The sequence below is a fragment of the Uloborus diversus genome, chromosome 6 (genome assembly GCF_026930045.1).
Source record: "Uloborus diversus isolate 005 chromosome 6, Udiv.v.3.1, whole genome shotgun sequence".
Taxonomy (NCBI): Eukaryota; Metazoa; Arthropoda; class Arachnida; order Araneae; family Uloboridae; genus Uloborus; species Uloborus diversus.
The window spans coordinates 30,492,584-30,501,386 of NC_072736.1; the positions used below are offsets into that span (position 1 = coordinate 30,492,584).

At 32.3% G+C, this 8,803-nt stretch overlaps 1 long non-coding RNA gene across 1 annotated transcript; it reads left to right on the forward strand.

The window, feature by feature from the left end:
* The first annotated feature begins 1,278 nt into the window (after positions 1 to 1,278).
* On the forward strand, positions 1,279 to 8,598 carry LOC129224504 (uncharacterized). Its single transcript, XR_008580696.1, has 3 exons — positions 1,279 to 1,317; positions 1,432 to 1,529; positions 8,474 to 8,598. It is a non-coding gene; the product is annotated as an uncharacterized LOC129224504 (long non-coding RNA).
* The last annotated feature ends 205 nt before the right edge of the window (positions 8,599 to 8,803 follow it).

Genomic DNA, 8,803 nt, shown 5'->3' on the forward strand with positions numbered 1-8,803 from the left:
GAAGCTGGGAGTGCCATCAAACTGGATGATAAATAAAAAGTACATTTCTCTCATCAACGGGCGTTCGCAGCATGGGGCGGTTCGACTAGTGAATTAAAGGCAAAGTTTGAGTATTTTAACAAGAAGGAAATTGCAGTTTCTGAATGGGATAACCGAGCTGTCTGGTATTCTGTCTTCTAGGGGTGATAACTTACTGCTAAAAATTATACTAAGTTTCACTTTTTCATTTGATTTAAAAAAACCATCCGCTTCCCCTTGAATTTCTTCTACTTCCCCAGGTTCTGAACCAGGGCCCGATTAAACTTTTAAATTGGGGGAAGCTTGGTCTCATTTTGCCCCCCCCCCCACACACATTTTGTCTGAGGAAAATTTTCTAAGCATTCTATGCACATTGATATAGCACTGACTAATACGAAGTGACCCAGCAGAATTTAGATTTAAGTTAAGGTGGAAGCCTTATCGACTGTCGGAACTTTTGTTTATTACATATGTTGCACTTGAATTCTCAGCAAATATGGGAAGAACATGTTGAATAATATTTGACAATTATGCATAAAATTAAATCTCATAAAAGTGCATTGTAACAGAGTTAAATCAAAAATCAACATTTGAAATTCTGCAATTCTAATCATTTGCATATCATGCCCTTTTACATTTCCTGCAATTTTCAGCTCACTCGCGTAAGTCCATCGTGATGTTACAATTTTCACAAACACAGGAGTGTATAATTATTTAAATTTATTTCTTTCTTTTAAAAAAGTGCAGTTAAAAGCAGAAACTGGCAGTGTTAAGCAGTTTTATCGGGCCCCCTAAAAATTCTGAGGGGAAGCTCAAGCTTCCCGAGCCTTTTGGGTAATCAGGACCTATTCAGAACCAGTTTTATTAGTATATCTGCAAATTTCTATCCCTTTCATTCCGAGTTTCAGCAGCAGTTTATTTCGTAGTCAAATTTTTCAAGGGAAAGGGAAGGTGGAAGGAGCTCCTCCAGAATTTCAAAAAAAATTTTGGATGGTATTGGATAAGTCTGTCAGGGGATTTATGGATTTTCGCCGGAATTTTTCCCGGAAATTTTCTTAATTTATTTCTTATAACCCTATTTTAGGTATGTTAAGATCGGGATCGCATTAAATTAATGTTTTGCTCATTGTTTAAAAAACATTTTCAAGTGATTCAGTTCACTTTTTGTTTTACTATCAAAATGAGGAGAGGAGAGACCGAGGTTTTAAATCTCTTTGATCATTGTTTCGAATGTAATGTAATTTAAATGAATAGACATAGAAGTAATGCAGTGAAGTGAGTGAAACCCACAAATCTGAAGTAAATATGCCGGAAAAATTGAAATTTCGTAAAAGCAATATTATTTCGGTTTAGTGTTATAACTTTGTGCATTTGATATTTATTTTCTACGTAATAATAATTTTTTTCTTCTAGTTATTAAAGCTGGTGTGGACGCATAAATAACAAGCTAAGACTCGTTCGACACATCATGTTTCCTCCATTTACTTTTAGTGAAAGTCACCGACTCAATGGTATGTAATGAAACATAATAATTATGTTGAAAGTTTTCTTTTCTTAAATTTTCTTTCCTTTGCCTTATTACTATATTTAAATCCCATGCATGCTTATATTTTATTCATGCTCACAGCAAAAATGACCTCAGGGCTCTTCACAGAATTAGATTTGTTACAGGCTGGATATTTCTGAAGAACAGTAGATATTTTGATACAGATGTGATATACCCCCCATTTGGCGATATCAGATTTTTTTTCACAAAATTGAAATCTTTTGATAATTGTTTAAGCATGGCAACCCTGGCAAAACCAACCTGTGTTTGGCAACCCGAAGGCGGTGTTGGTTAGATCTGTTCAAACTTGTTTACTTGTAATCGGTTCCATGTTGGTTAGATTCTTGTCTTTTTGTGAAATATGCCTAATAGAAAAGCTTATTTTGTGTTGGTTTAAATTCAGTAGTTGTGTTTTAATGAATAAGTATTAGAAATGCCAGTTTCTTCAAACTTGACCATTAATTAAGAGTAAAATCCAACTTGGGGTGTGTCTCGGTAAGGTAAGGCGCCATCCTTTCATATGTTGTGTGTCAGACTGAGTGTGAGGATTTATAGGGGAGTATTCGATAAAAGTACTTTTTCAAATATTGCCAAATTTTGGTGATAAATCTCTCTCTCTCATGGCAACCAAACTCCACTGTCCAAATACTACAGCAACCCTACTATTTTCCCCTTCCCTGGCGATAGACTGCTACTACGAGGATACTACGACAACCCCTTCATTTCTCTGCCCCTTCTACCCACTCTATGGAGCACCCCCTGCCTTTTTTCCCCCACCCCCACTTTTCGCATTTCGGATGGTGGTGCAGTGGTGAATTCGACTCGTGGCCAAATTTTCTTTTAATTAATTTAAATTGTTTTTTTTTTTTTTTTTTTCAAAAAACTAAGAGGATCTTATTGAAAACCCTGCAAGCAGTGAGTACAACTTTTTATTTTTTTTTAAATTTAAATTTGTAATAGTTTTTACAAAACGACATGGGATGCAGTTAAATTCATCCTTTCCAATCATTTTTTTTATTTTTTTTTCGGCCCAGATATAATTAGATTTTGCTCTAATCAGGCTAAACCTATTTGCAACCATGCCGTTTTATTTTTGTGATTTTACGTGTTTACCTTCAACAGTTGCTAAATTTTTTGGCCCTCGAATCCAGACGCTATTTTTTTTCGCTCTGCAAATGAAAAAAAAAAGAGGTAAATGTTTTTTTTTCTATCCTACTTCCGTGGAAAATGAATGAATTTCTCGTGTTTCGTAGTATTTATTTTTTAATTGCATTTTTAAAGGTTTTTTTATTTAGATTAGTTAAATAATAGTGTTTTTGAGGATATTTCCCAAATTGCTTTTTGATTTGATGTGTTTGTTTTAATGTTTTTATTACCGTTTTACTAAAAATATATCTATTTAGTTTTCGTAGCATTTTATTGTATTGTTTAGGGTTTATTTGTTTAGATTAGTTTATGATTAGTTTTTTTGTGCATTAAATTATTTAAATTAATTTCTCTTTTGATAGGTTAATTATTTGTTTTAATGCTTTTTACCGTTTTTTTAAAGAATTTTTTTTTATAGTTTTCATTGCATTTCAATGTAATTTTGAGGGTTTATTTGTTTAGATTAGTTCATATTTAGTGTTTTTGAGCAATTGAGTTTTTAGTATTTATTTCTCGAGATTTAGTTGTTTTTGAACCTTTTGTTTACATTTTGATTTTCCAATTTCTTATATTTCTGTTGCAAAAACTCCATTTCATTAATTTTCCTGTAGGTTAGTAAAAAAACATACGTTTCTCCCCCTTTTTTTCCATTGGCAGAGCGGGAAAAATAGCGCCTAGACTTTGGAGCCAAAAAATTTGGTGAACTTTGAAAAAGGTTCCAAAACGCACTTTTAGCGAGAACTTGCCTATTTATACAATAAGAACGTAAGTTTTTTTAGAATTAAAAAAAAAAAAAACTCTCACTTCCAAAATTCTTAATGTTTTCACGAAATCTCGAGGGTTTCTTGTAGTCTTTAACTTTATATTTAACTCATGTAAGTTTCTTTTACAAAAATAGTACGATTATTCTATTCTAAAAGTTAATTCTTATCGATGCAAAGAACTATTCAGGCATATTCTGTAAACGTGCCTCCTTTAGGTACTGAATTTCTGAAAAAGAGTTTACTCTAACATTTTATAAAAATATGAAGGTGTTATTTTATGTAAAATATAGAAGATATTTTTGGTAGGTGTTTTAAAAGCATTTCTGGATAACAAATTAATGTATGGTATTTTTGTATTGTTTATGTTTGGGATATTCTGTTTAGACATTTTTACTTTCATACATCAAAATTTGAATAACTGAACATTTTTTTTTGGCTGAAATAGTTATACTTTGGAGATGTTTTCCTCTTTAAACATCGCATATTGAATTGCTTTGATCTTTTTTAGTAGAGTATGAGAAAAGTTTTCGTTCAATGAAATGCACGTTGGAAAATAGCTTTTATTTCTATAGTTACATATTTCTGTGGTGAGCTGTGATAGTAATTTGTTAATTTAAGCATTTTAAATACCTTCTAGTAATTTTTCTCTATGTACAAAAACTTGCTGGTTTCTGGTATTTTTGAAGCAAATGTTCCCAATGATTTTTGCTGTGTTTTTATGTTGTTTTTCAGGGTTCGTACGCTCCGGGAATTCCAGGAAAACCGGGAATTGTCAGGGAAAATAACACTGTCAAAAATGTCTGGGAAAAGTCGGGGAGTTTTCAAATTTTGTCCTCCAAACATTTTTTTTCCATTTTTTCCCAAGGAATTAAGTACCATGAGATCTAGTCTTCGTTTTTATTGTGATTTCACGAAAAAAATTGTAAATTTTTATCTAAACCGATACTGGCACTTAAAAACTGCAATCGAAAAATGAACGTTTTTTTTAACAACGAAAAATGCGCCTAAAGAGCGAAGATTTTCTTACACGGAGTTAGTGAGGGGAACGCATTTCTTTCTACTGCCTAAAGTTTTAGATGGGTTGCCACAACATTCTGTTTGTTTCAGGGTTCGTACGCTCCGGGAAAACCTGGAATTATCTGGGAAAATGACGTAGTGAAAAATGTCGGGGAATTTTCCAAATGTGTCCCCAAAATTTTTCTTTTCCCAATTTTTTCCCAGGAAATTTTGTTTTATGAGATCTAATCTTCATTTTTATCGATGCATTTAAAAAAAAATTGTAACAATTTTAAAGCAATAAAAAAAATGGCGACCCAAAAAATCTTCAGCAGCCGCCATTTTTGGCTCTCAGTAGTTCCCAAGGAAAAAAAAATCAGGTGAACAGGAATTATGCACAAACTCAACAGTTGAGAAGACAATTTACAGCTTCGGAAGCACAACCTGTAGATGGGAGGGTCGATCGGGGAAAATCGTTTTTTTTTCTTCTTTGATCGGAAAATCATTTCAGCTACGTGTGAAACGTAGTCGCCATCTTTGGTCATTCACAAGATGGAAGTAGATACAATCCTAAAATGCCTAAGTTTCTAAAACAAAGCAGAATTGGATGTTTTCTTTAATTGAAAACAGATGAAAATAACAGAAAATTGTTTTTCTATTATTATTATTATTTAAAATAATTTTCTTGAGAAATGAAAAATTTTGTTCTTAAAACTTAATCTTATCCTCACTGCCTCGGACGCAAATGTGATAAAAATTTTTCAATGAATTGTAGTTTCATGAAGATTTATTATTTTTTAATTGTCTTCATGCGACAAATTAAAAAAGTTATTTCTTATTTTTGGGCATAGCCCCCATATTTGGTCATTCCCAAGATGGAAGTACACAAGACTTTTTAAGTGCCTAAGTTCCTGAAAATGGCATTGGATGTTAATTGCAATGCAAACTATTGAAAACAACACAAATTGTGCCTTTTTTTCCGAATAATTTGTAATTTTTTTTCTGGAAAAATGCAAAATTTAATCTTCATAACATTTTTTTGTTTTAGACTCTTATGTGCTAAATACTGACTATTTTGCTTTTATTGTAGTTTTTTAAGGATTATTAATTATTTATTACTACTTTTTTACTACAAATCCAAAAATCTACTTATTATTTTAAATTTTTCACTTTGTCGCCATATTTGATCGTTTGCACAATGGAAGTAGACTTAAACTTCCAGAAACAGAATTGGATGTTTATATCAATGTGTACTATTGAAAATAACATTAAATGTGCAAAAAGTTATGAATTTTTGAAAATTGACTATTACTTTCTGGAAAAGAAAATTTGAAATTTTAATGTAAGCGTCCTTTAATATGTGAAAAAAAAAAAGATTATTTGCATTGGCCTAAAGATCCGCGTATGTTGATTTTTTGTTACTATGCATTATATGGTATGCCGATTGATGCAACAAGTTAATCATATTTATATTGAAATTTAGCTTTGCATTTTGCTCAATATGTTTTGTGTAACCTACTAATAAGAAAATAAAAAGAAGTATTGTAAACCAAAAGTGGATGCTAAAAGGTTGCTGCAGGACTACAGCAAAACGCTATAATATTACGCATGACATCGAAGAAACGCTAAAATAAGTTGAAAGTACTCTGTTTTCAACAAATAGTAAACAAATTAAAACAATTTTGAACAAAATATTTTAAAAAAACTTAAAATTTTGACAGACAAATCAAAGGAAAAGAAAATTCAAGTTTTTTTTTAAATCTAAGGGGAGAAGTTTTAGTTCTTCCGCACTGCTACTTTAAACAGTTTTAATTATTTGAAAATATTACTATTTAAACTTAAACTTTGAATGAAGCGAGTAACCTGGAATTTTCTTAAAAACAACCTGGAAAAGTCACGGAACTTTTTTTAACCAAGAGTGTATGAACCCTGTTTTTATATATATTGTGTTCTGAAGTGCTTTGATCATGTTTTCTTATCTGAATTTTTACTGTTGGCGCTAAAAAAGCATCGCTAAGAACGATGTATGACAAATGTTGTCATACATCGGTTTCTTGGCGACGCTTTCTTGGCGCCAACAGGAAAAAGTCGCCAAGGGTGGGGTATATGACATTAGTTCCGTGCCAACTTCAGTGGCAACTGTGTTGCATGTCTCATATGGTAAACTTAGCTAACTCTCATTTTTTGTGTAGTCCTAGCTTTTTGAGTTATCTTTCAAATGAGTGCTAAAGCTAACTTACTAACGGTACTATATGGATAGAGTGATATTTCAACCACTAATGCGTTGACTCATTGGAATGACCTAAAAAGAACCATTGATATTTAAAACCATTACTTTATGAAAAATTCATGATGTTGTATGATATTTTTTTCTTCTTATTGCAGTATAACTTCAATTTAACAATACCCAATTAAACAATTTCTCGATTTAATGATAAATTTCACTGGTCCGGATTTGACTGCATTAATGTCAATGCTCCTTGACTTAACGATAAAATTTTCCAGTCCCTTGACAATCGTTAAATCAGAGTTATACTGTATATATTTTAGGTTCATAAAAATCAGTTGTTAAAAAGTTTCAAGCTTAACTTTTCTTTACACTCATATACATTCATGTTTCAATATCATACTATGCACAAATGTAAGTTTTGTGTGAATAGAACTCACTGGAAAATAAATACCCTTTTTAGGTTTTATCCTAGTATATATTTTGTGTACCTATCCTTATATGTAAATACCTGTGTATTTTACATCACTAGTTGTCATAAGCGTCGGCACCAAGGACCAAGCAGGTCACCAAGGATACCATGGTATCTTGTCAGCAGAGAAGTGAAAGTTAATACAAAAATGGTTAAAAATACAAATGTGACGACCAGCAACAGGCTTTAGACCCAGTTAGGCTGGTCCTAGTCAATTTATTAGTCCCCAGTGAAGATCAATGGCCCTCTTGAAGCTATCCACCCCCTTGCTCATTAACACCTTTTCCGGTAAACTGTTTCAAGTGCCCACAACCCTACTAAAGTAGTAGTTTTTCCTAATTTCCAGGTTAACCTGAGATTTGAATAGCTTAAAACAATGACCACTCATCCTGCTCTCTGTGCAAAAATTCAATCCATTAACATCTTTCATTTTGATAAATTTAAACAACTGAATCATGTCCCCTCTGACTTTCCTTTGCTCCAGGCTATACATATTAAGCCTATTAAGTCCAGTATTATAATCTAAATCTGAAAGTCCCCTTATTAGTCTAGTTACCCTTCTTTGAATCCTTTCCAATACAGAAATATCTTTCCACAGATAAGGCGACCAAAACTGAACAGCATACTCCAAATGAGGTCTTAATAAACTCCTATATAAAGGCAGAAGAACCGTCTTAGATTTGTTTGCAATAGATCTATTGATAAACCCAAGCAATCTGTTGGCTTTGTTACTTGCAGTGCTGCACTGTTGAATAAACTTGAAGTCCTTATTTATTAAGATAACCAGATCAGATCAATAACATTTTCTGCTTGGCTAATGACTGAACTCTGTAAACGATAACTCATACGCTTATTTCCATGACCTAAGTGTAGCACTTGACATTTCCCTACATTGAGCATAAAGCTCTCATGTTATGGCCTTCAGTTAAAAGTCAAAGTTTGTTGGACGGTATTATACCGATGTACATCTAAGAAGGGAAATTCAAACATTTAAAAATTGCAGAATTGCAGTTATATGTGCCTGAATTTACAGAATTGGTTAGACGAAATTTGTTGAATGAGGAAATGTTTGGAAGGTCGCAAGGGCCTCCTGTGACTTCCCACTGGGACAGCCCTGTACATGTATGGCAATATGAAGCCAACATTTGTAATTTATTTTCTTTCTCTTTGTTTAAAAAAAAATCATTTTTTTTTGTGTATGTTTTTTATTACTTATTTTTGATCTATCACATGACTGTCAATCAGCATGTTTTAAAGTTAATGCAAAGTGAAATTTTCATTTTTTCCCCTTTTTTTATTATTAGAACATAACAGTCCTACCAGTGCAGAGCCTATGACCTTAGGATCTCCTGTGTCAAGTCCAACAGGCAAATCTTCAGCTCAAAATTATCTTCCTCCATATTTATTTGGCGAAGCTCCTGCTTCTCCTGTAAGTTCATTACTTTGTAAAATATATCATGCCATTGTTATTCCATAATATGTCATGCTATTGTTATTCCAAAATATGCCATGCCCATTCTTATTTAAACTTTTTTAAAAATTCATTTTTTTTCAAAGAATTATTAGTAAATTTCTGCTAGCAATATCCTATTGCAGAAAAAAGGGGGGGGGGATAGTTCAGTTTAAAAGAATGA